Source organism: Magnolia sinica, chromosome 8 (assembly GCF_029962835.1).
Source record: "Magnolia sinica isolate HGM2019 chromosome 8, MsV1, whole genome shotgun sequence".
Lineage (NCBI taxonomy): Eukaryota > Viridiplantae > Streptophyta > Magnoliopsida > Magnoliales > Magnoliaceae > Magnolia > Magnolia sinica.
Window position 1 is genome coordinate 33,593,872 of NC_080580.1, and position 23,407 is coordinate 33,617,278.

The 23,407-nt window shown below is 40.1% G+C and overlaps 1 protein-coding gene across 4 annotated transcripts in view; it reads right to left on the reverse strand.

The window, feature by feature from the left end:
* Positions 1-677: 677 nt before the first annotated feature.
* LOC131253211 (uncharacterized) overlaps positions 678-23,407 on the reverse strand; it is a 28,954-nt gene continuing 6,224 nt past the window's right edge. The window contains exons 2-4 of one of the 4 annotated variants that reach the window (XM_058254111.1): positions 23,295-23,367; positions 1,504-1,708; positions 678-990 (exon numbers count right to left, since the gene is read on the reverse strand). The gene's annotated coding sequence lies outside the window, so the exon portion shown is untranslated. Of the gene's footprint in view, positions 991-1,097; positions 1,709-23,262; positions 23,368-23,407 lie in introns of those variants that run through there. The other 3 variants (XM_058254112.1, XM_058254110.1, XM_058254109.1) reach the window with 3 other exon arrangements.

Here is a 23,407-nt window from a genome sequence, read left to right on the forward strand (position 1 = left end):
TTCTCCTTATTCAGCACAGGATCCCTCCTTTGATGCCAAAGCCTGATTAGCAAAGACTAAAGGAGAAAGCAATCACCCACTAAGGGAGTGGAAGACTCACCAAATGCTACGATCTTGTAAGGTGGGACCCACAGGATAAGCAAGGGACCTCTCTCTCACATAAAGACAAGATTATAAAAAAAACAAAAAACAAATAACAAAATTCCAATAACAAGGCTGCCATACTTGACCGACAATTGAAGCAGGCCTTGACAAGGTCTAGTGAATGACACGAGGACAAAACAATGGCTCTTATCTCAGCTTTTGGCATTTTCGGCCCACCCAAGGCCCAGATTATAGCAGGCCATACTAGCATATTTGGAGGAGATGCCCTTGATCTTCACCATTGATGAATTTTCCATTGGACTTCCTTTGCCGGTGATTGTTTTCTCCCCAACACATTGTCAGCCCCCCACAATCAGGTTCAGCATCATGAAGGCAAGCCCTGCATGTCTTCTTCATCAAGAGAAGTTGCCACCCCACAACTTGCCATCGTCTTCTTCATCAAAGAATTGGAACAGACCCCACAAAGAACAACATCACTGCAACAGTTAATAGAGAGCACAAACTCCATACAAGAGCCGTATATCAATAAGCAAGAGTAGCCCCACGTGTGTAAAATCGAATAGCAGCAATCAGAAGAGCTAATGGACCTCATATAAGTCCTCTAGATCAGTCAATATGGATTGAATAAATTGGTTTACACAGCACATTGAATAAGCAACATGCAAACTCTCAAATCATGTCATCATCATTTAAGCCTTACCACAACTAATTCAGGTCAGCTACATGAATCTTGTTCCACCATTCCACTCTACCAGGGCCTTAACTTCAGTTAGACCATAGCACATCAAGTCTTTTCCTACGGCCTCACATCACACCACCAATGTCTTTTTGGACTCTTCCCCTTACCCTTTCACAGCCTTCAACTTGTACCAACTTTCATTTGTCCTGGGATCATATCAGATCATAAATTCTTAAACAGAAGTTATAGATAGCACAAGTGATCCCAAGCATCCGTGGTCCAATCAACAAAAGCTCTGTATCAGTGAAAGATATTGAGCAGAGGAACACACCAATCACATACCATCCCAATCTGAAACCATTTGGGAGCCACTGACATGCTCCAAACTATAGACAACCAAAATCATGCAATCCAACATGATCTCGATGCCCAGCATAATAGATCTAGATGTACATCAATGTGACATTACGCTAAACAGCTTCTCTAAGTGCACACACATGCACAAGAAAGCTCATCTACACACCACTTGTGTGCCAGCATGGCACATAGCTGTGACATCCAATCCATCGCGTTGGTCCGTACATGTACACGTTTTCCCAAAAATAAAGCTGGTCCTCAGCATGTTGGCCCCAGTATTGGAAACAGGTGGATGGATTAGAAAACTTCCCCCCCGTTTTCTCAGAATATACATATATTTTGCTAAGTGTGACCCACCTTACCTGTGGATAAACCTGATACGTGGGCTAGGGCAACAATATGGTGGTGCCGTTCTGATGGGTGCATTGGATCTTGGACCTATCATGCCATGGTGACATGTGAGGTGTGCATATGAGTTTCATTGCACATGCATACAGGCCAAGAAAGCTCTATGCCAAAACATAGATTCCAACTACGAGATGCATGCTTTAATCTTGCCTTCATGACCTGCGCCAAAAAAAAAAAAAAAAACCCATAAATCCCTTCTTCAAGAGATCCACAATGTTAACTTTCATTTGCTGGGTTTGGAAGTCAATAGTCTGCAATAATTGCTAGAAAAAGTAGAATAGATTTCAAAACAGCAATATGATAAGGTTTCCTTATAACCAATACCATCTTTCCAAGTATAACCCTTCCACTTTCCAATTAAAACCTCTCTTTTTCGCTTGTAGATCCATTTACAACCCACTGATTTTAATAGAATTTAATTTTACATCCACAAATTTCCAAACCTGATTGGAGAACATTGAATCCATTGTCGAAATTGCATAGCTTTCATCCATTTGTTTGCATCTCTGAGGATGAAATGGTTCCTTGATAGGTAGCATCAGTGTCCTTGTCTTAAACACAATGGAGTCTCTCCCTCTTTGGTCAGTAAATAAATCAGGTCTGTGCTTGAGGCAAGGATATCCCACGACCTGAGTGTCCTTGTTGTTCGTAACAACAAGAGATGCTGGAAAACTTCAGGCTCTTGTACTTATTCAAACAGTGTCCTCATTCCATTTTAGTCATTTATCATGCATTCATCCTCCAAGAATACAACATTTATACTCTGATTATAAACATTGTAGCCCTCATCTCATTAAGATAGCCTGTGAAATGGTAAACATCCACCTTTGAACAAAATTTGCTCAACTCAATCCACTTGAGATGTTGCAAGGCATTGCCAAATCTGTATTTGACTATAGAAAGATTTATGATTAGCCCACAACTCATATGGTGTTTTATCGCCACATTAATCATACTCTCTTCAAGACATATGCATTGAAGATCCACATGGCTCACTACAGACTTGATCATATCCATTAGTGTACGATTTCTCTTTATAGACGCCCCATTTTGTTGTAGCATATCAGGTAGTGTACATTGATAAACAATCACAATCCCTCAGACAATCCAGGGAAGCATCCGATCTTTCATGTCATCCTCTACCTAATCTAAGAACTTCAATGAGTTTGCCCATTTGCTTCTCCACTTTGAGTCCAATTTTCAGTGGATTTCTCTATCATATCAGACTTCTGATGAAGCAAACAGATATAGACATATCATGAGTAGTCATTTATAAATTTCATGAAATGCAGAAAACCACCACCATCTCTCACATTCATAGGTCCATAAACTTCTAAATTAACAATTTCCAAACAGTTCATTACCCAGTAGGACATTGCTTTTGGGAAAGTAATGCAGGGGCATTTTCACACCAGGCTCGAGTGGGGTAGCCTGTGGGATACGGGGACACACTCAGGGTGGGTGGCCCGTGCAAAGTGGGTGGTTCATGAGAGGTGGGCCCCACCTGTGTGATTCGGATGGCTCGTGTGAGGCGGTACCAATGTGATTTGGGGCCCACGAGGGGGGTTCGGGCGAGGTCCTAACCAATGAGATGTGGGGCCTGGGCTATGAGATAAGGGATTGATTCGTCATGCTCTAACAGTTCGAGCTTTTAGAGCAAGTGGTTAATTGTCCTGCATCAAATTGGAATCAAGAGAGAGGTCTTGGGTTCAAGACTCCTCACCAGGGGTGATTAATGCAGTGACATTCAAGGTATTCCGTATTGGTAACGGTGGCCGTAATGGTCACCACCATTGCCGATACGGGGGCGTAACGACCGTTATGACCCCCATAACGGTTGAAAATTTTCTTTTGCTCGAAAAATTCTGAAAAAATATCTAGAAATTCCGGAATAAAGTAAATATTTCAAATATGTGTTCATTTTTTTGTTTTGAACATGTTTATGATAGTGAAACGGTCCACTATTTGGTGAGAGTGTTGTATCAGGCTGTCTAGTGAATTTGTGAACATGATTAATATGTATCTAATGTTTACACATCGCAATCAGGTATTAGAACTAGAAACAAGGTATAAATACTACTTTTTCAATCTTTTAAAAAGGTCCTCGGAGTTTCTATTCTCTCAAATCACTTCAATCTATGGTTTTAATCTTAAAAATTATAGTAAAAGTGGTCAAAATCTGTTGTAAAATGATTTAGAAGAGTTTTTGGAATAAGAAAGTGAAAAAAGATAGAAGAAAAATGGATTTAAATAAGGAAAAAATTTGTCGTTTTTCGACCGTTGTGAGGGTAACGGTTGTTTTGCCCCATAACGGCCTTTACGGCCACCATAATGACCGATACGGCCCCAAAAAGCCAACTGTCCCGTTTCACCCCCATATCGCGTAACGGTCATGGTCGTTACCTATACGTATCGGCCTTTACGGGCTTATCGTAACGGATACAGAACACCTTGGTGGCATTTTCACACTGGGCTCAAGTGGGGTAGCCTGTGGGATGCAGGGACTCACTCGGGGTGGGCGGCCCATGTGATTCGGGTGGCTCGTGTGAGGCGGTACCCATGTGATTTGCGGCCCACGAGAGGGGTTCGTCTGAGGTCCTAACCCAAGGGATGTGGGGCCTGGGCTATGAGATAAAGGAATTGATTCGCCATGCTCTAACAGTTCGAGCTTTTAGAGCAAGTGGTTAATTGTCTAATCCTAGCTTGAATGTGCCAATACAACGACCTTCTTTCGGGTCTCTGTTCCCGATTGCAGTCATGCACAATCTCCTTCATCTAGGTACCATATTTTCCTTTACCCCTGCAACAAATTAGACACATGTAGTATGGCACGGGTCTTATTATACCAAAACAAGTAATTCATACATACACGAGTCCTTTTTTTATCATCCCAATGGACCCAGCTGCTAATCACTTTTTATACAATGGAAACACTTGCGTTTGAACCTTTTCTGCTTGCTTATAGCTTTGCCCTTTTAGATGTTCTTGTTGGGAAGAAGATTCTGACTTCAGAGGGTTTGACACTTGTTTTTTGCTGCATATTGCATTTACTCTTTCCATTCTTCTTCATATTCTTCCTCTTATTGGGCTTGAACGATCTCCCAAATACGGACTGACCATCCTGCTAATGTAGTACCTTTTTGTACCAACGTAAGTTGTATATAAAACACTTTGGTGACCACTTAGATATTTTTAGAATTGCGGATCATTTAATTCAAAGTAAAAGGTTCAAGACCCTTCCGTCATGAATTCATGATGGAGTTACTGTTTGTATATACATCTACGTCAACTCCAATGACCTCCAGCTCAAAAATGTATATCATCACCTTGAGAATGTGATATTTCATGTTCGATGCAGGACATTCTTTAAAATGAGCAACGTTTCAACCCTAAGTTGTTCGCCAAAAATCTCCTCATGGATTGAGGAGTCATGTGCCACCCCATTATTTTTATGATGATGCTGGAGAAAGTTAGAAATCAACCCCACGTATGTAGGACCTACCATGCCATTAGCATAGACCCATCTCTCATAGGCATTTTGATCATTCTCAGATGATTCTTGTTAAGTACACCAGGAACGGGAGTAGAAAAGATGAACCTGTGACGCCTCCTATCAACAAAATCAGATCTATTGACTATTGAGCTTCTTAGTGCTGAGAATCTCATTTTATCTACAAATTTGTGTACTAAACTACAGTAAACAACCACTCACCCTATTGGCAAAAATTCAATTATTCCAGAAAAGGAGAGCACGAATTGTAAATAACTCATCTATTCAGGGTTTTTAGAATAAATAGCAATAAATCAGCGAGACAATTGTCCCACATCTTGGCAAAATTGATGGACATTCATTTTACACAGCACAATCGAAACCCCAAGTGACCAATTATTCATGCTATGAGAATTCGCCATAATTCATCATCTTATCTTCTCATATTGAAGAAACACAAATGTGAAAGATGGTGATCCCTTATGCAATGCTCTCCTCTTATATCTGGTTTAGGATGAACATGGCAACTTGAGTGTTATTCCCCCATAATGATTCATGCAGTGTTCAACATTTAACCTTTTGTGTTCCAATGGTTCATACTCCAAGAATCACCCTATGCATATATGGCTTCACACTTGGATATTCTTACATACCCACATTAGTCCCACCTTTGAGGGGTAAATTAATGGATGAAGACTATGCAAACACAACTTTGTTTCCTTTAATGGAAGCAAATCACCACATAAACCTTCCAAAAGTTAAACACTTGGGGGTCGTTTGGATGGGAGTAAATGGGGTAAGAGGTATAAATGGAGGTAAATGGAATGGGGAGTAAATGAATTGGGAGTATATGGGGCAGATTTGATATCCTTAAGAAGATGAGAGAATTGGGAGTAAATGGGATGGAATGCCTTTTTGGACTCCCTTAGAGAATCGCATGAGCAAACGCAGGCGTCGCTACACACGTGTCCATTGTACATGTGGCACGTTGATGATACTTCAAAACAATCCAATTATCAGCTACATCACTAAAATCACACCAATAGAATGATCCAAACTGTCCAAGTGTTGGCCATCTAAATGGATGATTAAAAAACGTTGGCAAGTTGCTTGTTTGTGATCCTTTACGTTTGTGGCCCACTCGAGGCTCGGAATTTCCTCTTCTTTTTTTTTTTGATAAAGCATATATTTCAATGGGTTATTACAACCATTCTATCAAATATCAATATGTATACCAATTTGGGATCATCATTATTATAATTATTATTATTATCATTATCATTATTATCATCGTCGTCGTTGTCGTCGTCATCGTCATCATCATCATCATGTGGAAAACAATTTACCACTGATCAACACTTACCTATCATCCATGAACTTGAACCTATTAACCAATGGCCAGCCATCAAGTTGTAATTAGCATCCATTCAAGTAGGCTCTAGAAACATATGGTATCCATCATCAAGCCATATGTTAATTGTACACCTAATTGATAGATCATATCAATGCTGCGATTCCCAAGGGATCTAAAGATCAATCAACATGATTCATACTAGTTTTCAACCTCCGGGCAATAAAGTCAAAAAAAGACTTTATATATATATATATATATATATATATATATATATATATATATATATATATATATATATATATATATATATATATATATATATATATATATATATATATTTGCTTCATTTAGGCCATCATTTGATGATCCTCTCCATCAAATCAGATTTGGGCATGACTCAGCAAGCTAATCCAGCCGCCTGATTCTGATTATCACAAGGGAAAATCATGGTGTGGCTAGAATCTACATTCCGACCAGAATTTTCTGTGCATTGTTTGTGGAATTTGCAAACCAAACAAATGATATTGGAATGGTCGTACATTTTGCACGGTTGTAATTTAGTCACGGAACTAATTAACAGGAAAAAAAAAAAGGAATGAAAAATTACTCTCCAATCAAAAGATATGGCCTGCAGTGCACAAGTCAGATTACAAGAATCTGTCCTCTAGTAGCATTTTGCTAACAGAATCTGTTAGCAAAATATGGAAATCATCGAGAACCACCATCTTTTTCAATTTCCTCAATCCAAAAGGGGTTTAACGTGTTTAGATTCACCACAAAGAACTAATGGATTACAAAACGACTGAAAAAAATCATCAAAATAGATGATTCCCCCAAATTACAAAAATGGGGACCCAATGAAAGGAAGTTTCCAAAGTTTAGTACGAAACATAATTTCATCAAAATGCTTCCACCAAAAACCTTAAGTTTAATGGCGACCAGTGTCTAAACCTATTCCAATTATGTCTGTAATTATTTTCTAAGAAACTTCTAAAACCAAACTCTTCCTAACTTGGAAAGTTTCCAAAACAAGTAGGGCTTCCTGCCCAGAAACATGCAACCTTTGGGAGGTCTTCCTCTCCACACTTCCTTCTATTATTGGTATAATTAGTGAACTGAAATCAGGTTCACACCATCAGAAAGACAGCCCCAAAATCATTTTAAAGAATCCTTCTGAAATTGGTTAACAAACTCCAGCATCTTAATGCCAAGACCATTGTACATTTGATCCACCAACATTAACATGCTTTAACAAATGAATACAACTGCACGGACTGATTTTACAATGTAAAAGAAGAAAAGAAAACAAGAACAGAGAAGGAAGAAGAATCAGATACATAAACCCATAGAGCACACAAAAACCACATGATTGAGTGTGCAAAAATAAAGAAGAATACCTTATCATCTACCCTTTTCTTTCTTTCTTTCTTCTATCATGACAATAAACTTTAAGTTTTGTTAAACAAAAAGACAAATATACAAGCATCCAACCGGCCTATAAACTATTATACCATAGGGAAAAGTCAGCGACTCAAATGCAACTTCTTGGAATTCTAGCCAAGGAGCCGACATCAAAGTTGCAACATTGAGCATGACAAAAGGAGAGGAGCTGACATCAAAGTTGCAACATCGAGAATGACAAAAGGAGACTGAATTCCGCTGCATGCACCCTAGCATCCTCCATAACATTCAATCTTCCACAGGAATACTCATAAAAAGGTTGTGCAAGGAATCTCCTTCCACTAGATTGCCATCGCAAAGATAATAAAAAAATACTTGATAATGCTTAACACAGTGTGTTTAGAGAGAAAAGGGGCATAATTCCTAGCCCCTGTTAAACATGTAAACATGTATGCAACTCTCTTACAGACACATCTTAACACACTTTGTGTACAAAGAATCTACTACACACAACATAAAACCCCTTGTTCTGATGGGGACATCACGCACGCCACCCCCTATGCACGTACGCCAGATGAAGGAGGGCCCCACCGTCGATCTGGATCGATGACGACGTTCAACGAGGGCCTCCTAATTAGAAGACGGAGTTTGGTTCATAGAAGTGGGCCCGATAGTCAAGTAAATCCCATCATGGGAACTCATGATCGGGGCTCGCTAGTCGGATTGATTTCATATTTTAGGTTTTGATTATTTATATTATTTAGAATATGATGAACGCTTTAGATTTCTTTGATTTTGATTTACTTTATCGCCAAGTAATAGGTTGCGCACATGGCGCGAGTTTTGGAGTATAGAGTTTTCTTATAAATAGGCACCCCCCTTGTAATTCTTTTGATTCATTGAAGTCTAATAAAAAATTCCTGCAAGTTTTTTTCTACTCTCTAAGTTTCTGAGTTGTGGAAAAATTCAAGTGGGTGCGAAGCCCTCCCTTTTCGAAGGGCTAACTACCGTGGTGCGAAGTCACATTTATCCCCATCCGCCCCTACCTTCTTCCATCCATATATCTCACCTTCTACAACCATCCTCGCCTCGAATCCATCAGTTTTGCAATGGATCTTCTCCATACAGCCAGTTTCTAAAATCCGGCCCTGCAGGAGGGTTGAAACTTCAGCAGAGCATTGGGCCCAGCTTGTAGCTCGGACCGCCCTGAAACTTTGGGAGTTTGGAGCCCACCCCTGGCCGACCAGGGCCAAGGAATCGGTTTCTAAGTGTGGAACCTGCTCGCATGTGCGGCCAGGCTAGTGGGCATGTGCGTCAGGCCCTAGCCTGCTGTCCACTAGCGGGAATTGTCTCCCGGTTCAGGTTTTCTCTTATTTTCCCATTTTCATACCTATTTTCATAAACCCTAAACCTAGATTGCATTACCCTTAATTTATTTGCCATTTTTTTCACCCTAGAGTTCCTTGAGTTGAAATTAGTGAATCCCTTGGATTAGGGACTGATTATTGTGCATGAGTGGATGATTATTTCTTATCTTTGAGTATTGTTTGCTTCATAATTTATATTAATATAGCCCTAACATGTGTAGGCCTGGACCCACATAGACTCCTTGAATGTTTGGACTTTCATGTGAGATATGGAATTTGTGTAATTGTTTCTGAACTAACGTGATCTTAAGCCTGAAATCTCACACATAATATTTGAATTTCAAGTCCTGTATCAAATTTGGTATCAGAGCTTAGGGTTCTTATAGGGGAATACATTACTTGTTTAAGAGTTAGTTTGTTAAGTCCTTCATGCATCCAGTCCATTACATGTAGCTTTTAGGAGTCCATAGTCCCTTATTTTGTCAATTATATTGCTGGATTTTAGTAACACTGCATAGTTCCCTCATATAGATAGCATCATTTAGTCCTATCTAGTTGCATATAGTCGTCATAGAAAGCCTTAGGTGGAGTTAGTAGTCGTATGCCCTCACGTACGGGTCTTGGTTGGTTTGCACCCTACACTAAACATGGAACGATTGCAAGAGTCACTAAACAAACTATCCTAGTAGATCGAGTCTTTGGGTAAGCACTTGGAACAACGTATATATCAACGCTTTGATCAATTTGATGTGTGCATTACCCAACTAAAGGCTTCCGTCGGGACAAACCCCACCATTGAGGTAGATGGTCAATCTCAGGCAGGTGGCCAGAAGGATAGACTAATGAATGGAGTTGGCCAAAGAATCAGTTATGCGCGTGCACCCACCCCATGAAGGACATCAAGACCACTATTTTGAGGGGTACAATATGTGCGGCCTTGTAGCTGAAGAGAGTGCACCAGAGGCTAGTGTAGAGTTACCCACTGAGACCATTCCAGTAGTGGATGAGTTTCGTGATGTCTGTCCTGATGATCTACCGGATGAGTATCCCCCTAAGAGGGATATAGAACACAACAGAATATGGGACACTATAATACCTACAGCCAAGTTTGCGTTTAATAGTTCTGTCGATAGGTCCACAGGTTTCAATCCTTATGAAGTCGTTACTAGTTATAAACCTGAGAAACCTATTGATCTTGTCCCTATGTCACTGTCTCATAGGCCGTCAGAGCCTGCAGAGTCTTTTGCGCATCACATTCATTCATGGAATCAAGAAATCAGGCAGAAGATCACTACTAGTAATGAACATTACAAATTTTCTGCAGACCAGCATAAATGTTTCAAGGAATTCAATGTAAGGAACTCTGTGATGGTCCGCATCAGGCCCGAGCGGTATCCTCCGGGGGCCGTTCGTAAGTTACACACGCGTAGCGCTGGACCTTTCAAAATTATAAAATGAAACGGTCTCAATACATATGTGGCAAATCTTCCACCCTCCATGGGAATTAGTTCCACATTTAAAGTGGAGGATCTAGTTGCATTTCAAGGGGATCTAGTTGCATTTCAAGGGGCCATTGATGCATTGAATAACCTTTAACTTAACCATCCTGATTCCCCAAACCTTTCCCTTGATCCATGGCCCCCTCCTAACCCTTCTTCCCAGCCTCTACGTTCCATACCTACCCGTCCCAACCCATTTTCTCAGCCTCTACCTCTCATACCTACCCTTCCCAGCCTATTTTCTCAGCCTCTACGTCCCATACCTACCCGTCCCGACCCATTTTTCCAGCCTCTACCTCTCATACCTACTCTTCCCGACCTTTCTTCCCAGCCTCTACCTCTCATACCTACTTTTTCTGACCTTTCTTCACATCCTCTACCTCCCATACCTAGTCTTCACACACCCAGAGAGGAAATAGAGGATATCCTGGACTTAGATAATTTCAACGTCAAACGGCAGGTTTCAAACGTACCTGGTTAAATGGAAGTCACACCCAGCTTCAGACAGCACTTGGCTCACTGAGGAGGAGCTTCAGAAACTTGATCCTGACATCCTGAAGCGGTTCATGAGTTTTATTTCACCAGTGGCGAAATCTTCGCAGCCGAGGAGAATTGATGAGGACATCACGCGCACACGCGCACGCACGCCACCCCCTACGCACGTATGCCAGACGAAGGAGGGCCCCACCGTCGATCTGGATCGATGACGACGTCCAGGGAGGGCCTCCTAGTTAGAAGACGGAGTTTGGTTCATAGAAGTGGGCCTGATAGTCAAGTAAAGCCCATCATGGGATCTCATGATCAGGGCCCACTAGTCGGATTGATTTCATATTTTCGGTTTTGATTATTTATGTTATTTAGAATATCATGAATGCTTTAGATTTCTTTGATTAGTTTTTATTTTGGTTTACTTCATCACCAAGTAATAGGTTGTGCACATGGCGCAAGTTTTGGGGTATAGAGTTTTCTTATAAATACGCACCCCTTGTAGTTCTTTTGATTCATTGAAGTCTAATAAAAAAATTCCTGCAAGTTTTTTTCTACTCTGAGTTTCTGAGTTGTGGAAAATTTTAAGTGGGTGCGAAGCCCTCCCTTTTCAAAGAGCTACCTATCGTGGTGCGAAGCCACATCTATCCCCATCTTGCCCCTACCCTCTTCCATCCATATATCTCACCTTCTACAGCCATCCTCACCTCGAATCCATCAGTTTTGCAGTGGATCTTCTCCCTAAGCTAGTTTCTAGAATCCGGCCCTGTAGGAGGGCTGAAACTTCGGCGAAGCACCGTGCCCAAGCCGTAGCTCGGATCGCCCTGAAACTTTGGGGTTTGGAGCCCACCCCTGGCCGACCAGGGCTAAAGAATCAGTTTCCGGGTGTGGGACCCGCACGCACGTGCGGCCAGGCTAGTGCGCATGTGCGCTAGGCCCTAGCCCACTGTCCGCTCGCGGGAATTGTCTCCCGGTTCAATTTTTCTCTTATTTTTCTCATTTTCCCTAAACCTAGATTACATTACCCTAAATTTATTTGCCCTTTTTTTCACCCTAGGGTTCCTTGAGTTGAAATTAGTAAATCCCTTGGATTAGGGACTGATTATTGTGCATGTGTGGATGATTATTTCTTATCTTTGAGTATCGTTTGGTTCATAATTTTTATTGATCCAGCCCCAACATGTGTAGGCCTGTACCCGCATAAACTCCCCTTAATTGAATGTTTGGACTTTCATATGGGATATGGAATTTGTGTAATTGTTTCTGAACCAATGTGATCTTAAGCTTGAAATCTCGCACATCATATTTGAATTTCAAGTCCTGCATCATGTTCTATTAATAATCCTTTCCCAATTGCTTGGTTCTCCTTATTTAACATCTTGACACATAATTTTGTAATATTACCCAACAGCTAGTAATATACTGTCCAGACATACCTAAGGCCACCAAAGCTCAAATTCTTACGAAATCCTACCATAAACCAATCATTTGATCCTATTTTAGTGCTTTTTTATCATCCAATAAATTTGTGGGCCAATATCAACTATCAACAGCCCCAAACCCTTCAAGATAGCTTGTTTTAGTGCCATTTTAGGCTATGAACTCCTTGGCCACAATAGCACCTGTGTAGAAGACATCATCATTGTCTTCATCACAAGGGATCCATTATAGTAGGTAGGAAGCCTACTATTGTCTTCATCACATGTGGAATCCACTACAATAGATGGGAAGCCTACTACCTAGGTTTCTTCCTTTTTAATGAATGTGATATGGGCCTACATAGGCCCACTTAGATGGGTTAATTTGGTCTACGACATGGAGGGGATTTTGCTTTTGTTAGTAATGGAATCTCTGTAATTATGAAACTTTCATAATATAAAAGAAGGTGAGGAGAGGGTGTGAGCCCGTACTTCAGCCAATTTTCTTCTCTCTCTTTCTTCTTCTCTATTCCATCTCTCTTTCCACTATTTTACATGGTATCAAAGCTTCGACATTTCTAATCCTTCTTTTACTAATCTTCTTATTCCTTCTCTTCTTTTATCCCTTAGTGTCCCTTATTTTGCTCATGCTGAAATTTTCTTAAGAAACCTAAGGTTTTAATGCAGGGGCATTTTCACACCAGGCTCGAGTAGGGCTACCTGTGGGATGCAGGGGCACACTCAGGGTGGGCAGCCCGTGTGAGGCAAGCCCCATCCGTGTGAAGCGGGTGGCTCGTGTGAAGCGGAACCCATATGAAGTGGCGCCCACAAGGGGAGTTTGGCCGAGGTCCTAACCCATGCGATGTGGGGCTGGGCTATGAGATAAAGGGATTAATTCATCATGCTTTATCAGTTCGAGCTTTTAGAGCGAGTGGTTAATTGTCCTACACCAAAGTAGTATCAGAGCAGGAGGTCTCGTGTTCAAGACTCCTCACCGAGGGTGATTAACGCAGTGGCATTTTCACATTGAGCTCGAGTGAGGTTGCCTGTGGGATGTAAGGGCACACTCGGGGTAGGCGGCCCATGTGAGGCGGGTGGCTCGTGTGAGGCGGGCCCCATCCATGTGAAGCGGGTGGCTTGTGTGAAGCGGAGCCCATGTGAAGTGGGGCCCACGAGGGGGGTTCGGCTAAGGTCCTAACCCATGCGATGTGGGGCTTGGGCTATGAGATAAATAGATTAATTCGCCATGCTCTATCAGTTCGAGCTTTTAGAGGAAGTGGTTAATTGTCCCGCATCATGTTTCTTTTTGGTTTCTTTTGTATCGAGCCTTTTGTAATGGTCTATATGTGCATGGAAGAGCGAAGACATCAGCTTCTTAAATGATATCACCCGAATTGTTGTAAACATGTGGGTTGTTTGCCTGTGTTGGATGTTGTGTTTGTGACTATATTTCTTTGTGGCCAGTTGGAAGTAGTAGACATGTGGGTTGATTCTTCTATCTGAGGTGATATGTGCATCGTGTGAAGTGTCACGTGTGGTGTTCACTGATTGTGCTCAGTCAGCCCGCGTTTATGTGTGTGAGATACTCTTCTTTTATGAGTTATGGAGATAAAAAGTGTCTCGAAATCTAGATTTATAAATCCATTTTATTTTTTAGGGGTTTAAATACCCTCTCTTAAGTTAAATGAGACATTATTTACAATGGTCTAAGTCAATCCAAGTTTTTTTCGAGGCCAAGGGAAAATTGAGATATTTGACCATAGAGAAAACTGATTAAGAATCCAGTACTTATGACCAATGGATATAGGGAAACACCTAATTTATGACCTAGTTATGGAATAATATGGAACCCTTCATAAGTGCAAATGTCATGTTTTTTTATATGGTTAAGTGTGAGATGCTCTACGAGAGATGCATTCATCCAATAAAAACATCTCTCGTACTTCTAAGTTATGTGAAGAAATATTCAAGCTCTAATAATGAGATAAATCCTTAGAGACGAATATTATTCCAAACTCAAAGGAATGTCGTAAAAGTTGAATGTGTATTAGGCCCGGACTACCGATTTGGAGAAATTACATCGGCAATGTGAAGAGTTTCAAGTAGCCAATGAACCGGTTCATGCACATATTTTGGGTGCCAAAGATAGGTCATCTTTAAACAAGTTGTATGCACGCCTCTTAACGTGTCTCTTTAGGCTCTACAAGTGTAGCCAATAATAGCTTGCTCTAGCATCGTTCTCTAGCCGGGGCCACGATGGTGGTAGTTGTAACATGAGAAGTGGCCATGGTAAAGGCCGTAGACCTAAAAAGTGCACACATTGTAGGCTCTCTAATCATTCTGTTGAAAAATGTCAAGAGCTCCATGGGAAACCTGCATGGGCTAATCAAGCTTCCCACACTCGAGAACAATGGGCCTCCTCTAGTTAATTTTACATTTACTGCTCCACATACACATATGACTACTAGTGAGATGGTTACTCTAACTCTAGAAGAACATTCCAACTTGAACAATCTACAGAATCATTCCGTTCCTACTATTGTAGCTACTTCCACCCCTGAAGCTACATTTGTGACCATGTATGGCTTGTTTAGGATCCAAGTCTCATACTTCATGACTAATTGACTCTGGAGTGTCCGACCATATGACAGGTCAGTCTAGTGTATTTTCGTGCATTGATGGCTCATCAATAGGCTCTTCTGTCCATTTGGCAGATGGTACCCAATCCAAAATATGTGAAATAAGTACCGTTCATACAAGTCCCTCTCTTTCATTATCCATTGTTTTATTTGTTTTAAAATTTCCTTTAAGCCTTTTGTCTTTTAACAAACTTACTAAATCCTTTAATTGTTGCTTAAATTGTGTTTACCAAAACCTAAAGACAGAAGAAGATTGGTAGAGGACATGAGCATGACGGGTTGTACTACTTTATTGTGATGTTGTGGGCACAACAGCACAAAAGGACACCTTAGCTTATCAATGGCACTACCATCTTGATCATCCATCATTAAAGATCCTTAAGAGTGCTATTCCTTTTTATTTTTTTTCTTTTTTTTTTTTTTTTTAATCGTCGATGTCCTATCTAAGGGTGCACATGGAATCGGTACAACCGGTAAACCGGACTGGAACCGACCAAACCGCACGGTTTGGTTCGGTTCTGAAGTGCACCAGTTCCAGTTCCGGTTCCGAGAATCAAAGAACCAATTAGTTTGGTTCGGTTCTCGGTTTGGGATTATGTAGAACCGAATCGAACCATGAACCGAACCGTGGAACTGACGTTGGAATTGAACTTGGAACCGAACCATCCCAAGCAATAAATATTTTAAAAAATATAAAATCATAATCTCTTTGTTATCTTCATGCCACCCCTGTTGCCCCCATTCCATTCTCTCTCTCTCTCTCTCTCTCTCTCTCTCTCTCTCTCTCAAGACTAGAGGAAGTTTAGAACTTATTTTAGACTATAACCAGGCCTTTGGAATCAAACCACCATACCTGAAAAAAGAAACAAAAAAGAAAAAAAAAAAGAAAAGAAAAAGAAAAAAAAAAAGCGAGAGATATTAGATTAGATAGAGTAGGTAATTGAATAGATTCATACCTGTGGAAGGAGAATCTGCCGCTGCGGAGGGATGGCATGAGTTTTAGGGTTTTGAAAGAGGGGTCGAAGCTATTTGCTTTAACTTTACCTTTTTAGCTTTTTCTAAAGTATGCTTTTTCCACCGTTTAAAAGCATATGTCACCGCCCGTGGAACTGACCTTGGTATCGAACCTAGAACGGGACCATCCCAAGCAATAAATATTTTAAAAAATATAAAATCATAATCTCTTGATTCTCTTCATGCTGCCCCTACTGCCCCCATTCCATTCTCATCTCTCTCTCTCACAAGACACCCATCGGCCACCCACTGCTTGATGCTCCACCTCAACCAGCAGGCATGGCTTTATTTAAGGAAGGTAAGATCTAAATAAGTTTGGGTTCAAGTATTTTGTCACATTTGATGATTGTTCAAGAATGGTATGGCTTTATTTAAGGTAAGATCTGAATTATTTTCTATTTTTAAGACTTTCCACATGAAAGTGCAAAATCAGTTTAGTTCAAAAGTATTTATGTTTCGGTCTGATAATGCCAAGGAGTACATGTCCCAAGCTTTTATTTTATTTTATTTTTTTTCTAAAACGAGAATCCTACATCAAACATTATGTGCACACACCCCACAACAAAACAAAGTTGCAAAATGGAAAAATTGTCACCTCCTTTAGGTAATTGGAGCTCTTTTAATTATATGAATGTTCTTAAGAGTTTTTGAAGTGATGTCATACTCACAACATGTTTTTTGATAAATCGAATACCCTCATCTGTTTTAAGGGATCAATCACCTCATCAAGTTTTGTTCCCAAATATCCCGTTGTTCTCTCTACCTCCTAAAGTTTTTTGATGTGTTTGTTTTGCCCATCAATTAGAGTTTGACCGTGATAAATTTGATCCTCGAGTACTTAATATATTTTTCTTGGATGTTCTTGCACAAAGAGGACTTATCATTGTTATAGTACATCATTTCAAAGATTAATGTATATGTGCAAATCAATGTTGTCAAATCGCATATGCGATAATGTGCGATCGCATATGCCTATGCACATATGCAATCGCACAATCGCATATGTGGACGCTTTTTTTAAAAATAAATAAATATAAATAAATATATATATATATATAATGTAAAAAATATAAGAAACTAAGAAAACTTTTCTAAGTTAATAAATAACTAATTTTATATATTTAAAATACATTTGCGAGAGATAAAATCAATTAAACATCAAGTCATCGACATCTAACAATATAGTTAACAAGAAGTAACAACAAAATCAACAAGCTATTTATTTATTATTGTAGAAAATCAACAAGCTATCTTCCTTGAAACTTGAAAGTTCTTGAATCTTGATCTTCCAACTTCCAAGAGAGACGGAATGTAGGAGAGAGAGAGAGAGAGAGAGGGTCTGTTTGATTTTCCATGATACATGTAAATCCTAGTAAATATAATTATTACTTTTTCACTCCGTTTGAAAATTTGAGAGTAATTCCATCTCGAAAATCGATATAAAAGTGTTGACTTAAATCTGTGGACCCCACCGTAACGTATATGATATATCCGCACCGTCCATCTATTTTATTAGAACATTTTGGCAAATGAGCCGAAAAATTAGGCAAATCCAACGATTAAATGGCCCACACAAAAGGAAACAGTGGCCTTAATTCGTCCACCGTTGAAAGTTGTTTACTTCACTGGGCCCACATTGAGGTTTTTTTCATAATCTAATCCATTCATAGAGTCACACAGACATGGATTAGGCGAAAACACAAATATCAGCTTAATCCAAAACTTTTAAGGGCCCCTGGAAGTTTTTAATGGTAAGCGTACAATTCCCGTTGTTTCCTGTGGTGTGGTCCACTTGACATTTGGATCTACCTCATTTTTTTGCTCATGCCCTAAATCTAGCTAGCATAACAAATGAGCAGTGTGGATAGGTCACATACATCACGATGGGCCCCACATTGATTTCATAAAATTTTCGATTTAAGTATTAAAAAAGTAAGTTGGCACATCTACATTGGAAAATATGCGGTAATTACCCAGGTAAATAATTATTACCCATTTACATGGTAATTACGGTTGAGCTGAAAAATCAAACAGGCCCTAAGATCACTTAGAAGTAGGAAATACAAGAGAGTGAGAGATTAAGACCACTTGTAATTAAGAAATGTAAGAGAAAAAGAAAGTGAGAGAGTTTTGGAGTGAGAATATTGCAAATGGAGGAGATTTGGAAGCGTTTTTATAGGCAAAATGTTATTGTTGTTGTTCCATGATCACATATGCAATTTGCATATGGATATGCGCATATGCGATTGCATATGCGGTCGCACATGACAACACTAGTGCAAATGTTACCTTTTTTCAACCTACCCTGTTCTTCTCAAAAGATATCAAATCTTTGGATACAAACGTATTCATATACCTATCACGGTCAACAAAGATATCCAACCTCCATCATCTACTGCTTCTTCCATTCCCACCATGCCTTGGCTGAAGGTCTACTCATGACGAAAATGAACAGTTGGTATAATCCGATCATTATGTGTTGTCCAACATATCTTCTTCAAAGACTTGTGATCTAGTGAGTTCTCTTGATACTTGTGATCTAATGAGTTCTCTTGATACATCTGATATTCATATTGCACTAAGAAAAGGTAAGCGTGTGTGTACCGATCATCCCATCTCTATATATGTTTCCTTTCATTGCTTTTCTCCAAATTTTCGCAACTTTGCCCAGTCCTTGTCTTGTCACTTTGTTCCCAAGTCATATATCATATGAGTAAGCTCTGTTACATAAGAGGTGGAAGCAGGATATGGAGAAAGATATGGATGCACTCCATCGGAATGACACTTGAAAACTGACCACTCTTTCGACTGATAAAAGTTTAGTGGATTGCAAATAGATCTACATAATCAAGTTTTATCCTAATGGTACGGTGAACGTTTGAAGGCTCGTCCAGTCGCTAATGGGTATACTCAAACACTTGGTGTTGATTATGGTGAAACTTCTCTCTTGTGGCCAAGTTGAATTCCATTTGAGTTTTATTGTTTGTAGTTGTTAATCATGGATGGCCCCTCTTCCAACTTGATGTAAAAAATGCCTTCCTCTATAGTAATCTTACAGAAGAAGTTTAAATGGAGCAACCTACCAGATTTGTTGCTTAGGGGGGAGTCTAAAAAAGTGTGTAAATTGCGAAAGGCAATTTATGGGTTAAAAGTCATCTGTTTTCGTACGGAATGATATCTCAAGTCTCACTGTGCTTGTAGTATATGTAAATGATATTGTTGTTACTAGAAGAGACAACAAGGGAATTGAAGAACTAAAGAAGTATCTTTAATAACATTTTCTCACGAAAAGATCTAGGTTGTCTTCGATACTTCCTTGATACAGAAGTAGATAGATCTGAAGGAGTTAATTTATCTCAATGGAAATATCTTCGAGATTTACTCATGGAGATGGGTCTTCTTGGGACCAAGCCAATTGACACTCTAATGGGTCCTCATCACTAGCTTATAAGTGATCATAGAGAGGCAGTGGAGGATCCGAAGAGGTACAGAAGAATGGTTGCAAAACTTATTAACTACTACTCAACCAAACAAATCCAATGCAGTGAGTGTGGTAAGCCAATTTATGAGTTCTCCAAGAGTACCTCACATCGAAGCAGTTATTCGAATTTTGTGCTACCTGAAAGGAGCACCAAGTCAAGGAATTTTGTACAAAAGGAATCGTCATCTTCAAGTCACAGAACATTCCAATGTCGACTGAGCAGGTTCCTTAGAAGATAAGACGATCCACTAATGAATATTATACACTTGTGCAAGAAAATCTAGTTACATGAGAAAGCAAGAAGCAGAATGCAGTGGCCCAATCAAATGTCTAAGCAGAGTACAAAATAATGGCTCATACCTCCTATGAGTTTATGCGGATCGAGAAATTATTGTAAGAATTATGATTTACAATGCACTTACCTATGTAGTTATTTTGTGACAATCAAGCTGCTTCACACGTCCCAAACAATCCAATTTATCACCAAAAAAAAAAAAAAACAATACATCAGATCGACTATGACTTTATATGTGAAAAAAGTTTCCAGTGGTGAAATCTCTACTCCGTAAATTCAATCTCGGGACCAACTCGCCAGTGTGCTCACCAAGGTTCTTCGTTTCATTTGGGCTACACATATATTCCAAGTTTGGCATAAAAAATATCCATGCCCTGGCTTAAGGGGGAGTATTAATGAGTGTGATAAGGGCTTATAATGGCTCATACCTCCTATAAGCTAGTGTGGATCAAGAAATTGTTACAACAATGGGATTTATAGTGCACCTACCTATACAACTATTTTGTGACAATCAGGCTACTTCACACATGGCAAACAATCTAGTCCATCACAAAGTCGACTACCACTTTATGAGTGAGAAAGTTTCTAGTGGCAAAATCTCTACTCTATATGTTCGACCAACTTACCGGTGTGTTCACTAAGGCTCTTCATTCATATATATATATATATATATATATATATATATATATATATATCCAAGCTTGGCATAGATAATATCAATGCTCCAACTTGAGGGAGCATTTTAATGAATGTGATATAAGCCTCTACTTGTACCCACTTAGATGGGTTATTTTGGTCTAGGAAATAGAGAGAATTTTTGTTCTTGTTATTAATGCCATTTTTGTCATTATGAAACTTTCATAATATAAAAGGAGAAGGGAAGGGGAGGGAGGGAGGTGAGGGAGGGGTCAACCCAAACCTCACCTCATTCTCTTCTCTTCTCTCTTCTTCACTATTCCATCTCTCTTTCCACTATTTCGCACATCCCTCTTGAGCATTGACCTCTACACATACATTCAACCTCACTTTGGCCTGCATCACTTTAGAAGGTTCATTGTATGATTAACTTGTCAACATTGCTAGTGACAGATTTTAGAAAGGGGCATATGTACACGAATCAACCCTGACTACTTTAAGGAAAGGGTGTCAACCCAACAGATTGAGGACCTCTCAAAATCAACTTGGTTTGTCAAGATCATTATCGTATCACAAATCGTAGTAGAGGTTGAATCAAAACAAATCATAAATCCTATCGTAAATCATAAGATTTTTTTTCCTAATTTGTTTATAATATTTTTTTAAAAATGAAAATGTACATAAATTAGAAAAAAAAAATTAAAAAGTCATTGATCATTCATTTCACATCAATTTGCTCCATGAAAAGTAATACCGGTCATCATACTGGCAATTGAGAACTTGTATACAGATTACTTATTGTGATAGTGTTAAAGGACTTGTTCTGCCTTTATGATTTGTCTTTCGATAAATTTACCTTAAAAAACATGTAAGTGTCCTTTAATAATTTTACTGTCGTTGAGTGTAGAATTAATTATGTAGGGAAAACCAGCACTTGATTTTGTTAAGTGAAGAAAAAGATATTTTGATTTGTCTTTTTTTTTGGGGGGGGGGGGGGTTAGATTTTTTAATATCAAAATCCCTGAGAATAGTCGACAATGCTTGGAAGGTTCTTCAGTGGAGCCTGGTAGCAATGATCAGGGTTGGGGCTTCATTGTTGAAGGCGAGGGACTAGTCGTTTCAAGGGTTGGAGGAGGAAGAAAGGGTACTAAAACCGATAAGCAGCTCAAAGCTGTGGACCTCTCTTTAACTGAATGAGAACCTCGACAAGATAATCTAGGCTAGTTTCCTTTTCAAAGATGGGTCCGTCATCTCCATCTGCCAATGGAACAAGTGGTCTTTTTTATGGGAGGATGTATGGTACCAAATCTAGGAGCTCCCACATTGGGGTCCTGATGTCTTTACAACATTGGGGTGGGTCCTGCATCGGCGAGGCGATCACCTTGATTCCGTTACAAAGGGATGCAAGGAGCTCCGGATAGCTAGGGTCTGTGTCAGGAAGAAAAAGAAGATGCAGGCCCCAGAAAGGATCTTTATAGTGGTGGGGGAGGAGAAAGTGTCATTGCAGGTGGTGAGGGAAGAGAGGAGGAGAGAAATGACGAGTGGAGGTAGGAAGGTGGGTTAAGGATGCCCTAAAAGAGGTGGTCGGAAGCGAAGAAGCAATGGCAAAGGACAACGGAGTGCAGCTTTGATGCTCCTGTGTTCCACCTAAAGGCACGGTAGTTACGTGTCGATCAAAGAAGAAGGCGTAAGTGGCGTGGTGTCTAAAGGCTTGCCACCACCCTATCAGCCGCCCAATGGACCACGAGAGAAGAGATGGCTCACCACATGTCCGATGCTCTGACAACCCAAGTGACCTCTAGGAGGAGAGGGTGACCAATGTAATACTAGCTAGCAGGCTTAGAGTAGGGTCGGAAAAGGCTTGGGCTATAGGTTGTGTTGAGGAGCAGTCTGGAGGCTGGTGCTGAAGCGGTGGGGTCAAGCCAGACACAAGTCCAACTTGGAAAGCAAGAGAGCGAGACGTGGGCCATGTGTGTGATGGAAATCATAGCAGTGGGGGTAGGTGATGTGCCTAACCAGGAGATGTAACCACATATCTTAAAGGGAGAGGCTTCTAATGCCCTCGCACGCGTCTCTTCCTCCACATGTGTGGAGGGTTTAAATCAAGACCCACGAGAGGTACTTTCATCTTGTGTAGATGAGATCTACCAAGGAGCATGTGTGCCCAACTACTTGAATTGTTGCACATGGGAGGCCCCTCCTTTTATTCACAATGCTATCATTTCCTTATTCTCATTTAAGGCAGTGGGCGTGGAGAAGAGGTCTGGGGGCCCTAGGGGAGTTCTGGAGCTGAGCACGGTGACTGATGGGAGCAGAAAAGAGGCTGAAGAGGGAATAGAGCAAGCTCCAATGATCGAGCATCCTCTCTTCCTTTTTCTCAAGAGGCTTAAAAACAAGCAAAATAGAAGTCCTGCTAGAAACTGAAGAATCAAGAGGGCATTTCCAAATCGGGTAACTTCCTAATTCATCAAGGAATCGGGTAACTTCCTAATTCATCAAGGACTATGCAACTTCAGGGGTTTAAAATTTACATTCTTCATGCACTGCTCTAAAGCACATAAAATGTCTGACAAAATGGAAAAAAAAGGAGAAATAAAAAAGAAGCAGGCCACAGGTACCTCTCTGATGAAATATAAAACAGAAGGAGAGCTTCTTCAGTATTTACCCATTCATTTGACCAATCTAGGCAGCTAATTTCAAAATTTCGCGATGCATCCATTGCTAAACTTCAACCCCAACTGAGATAAAATAGAAAACAAGATACAGATAAATAAAGCT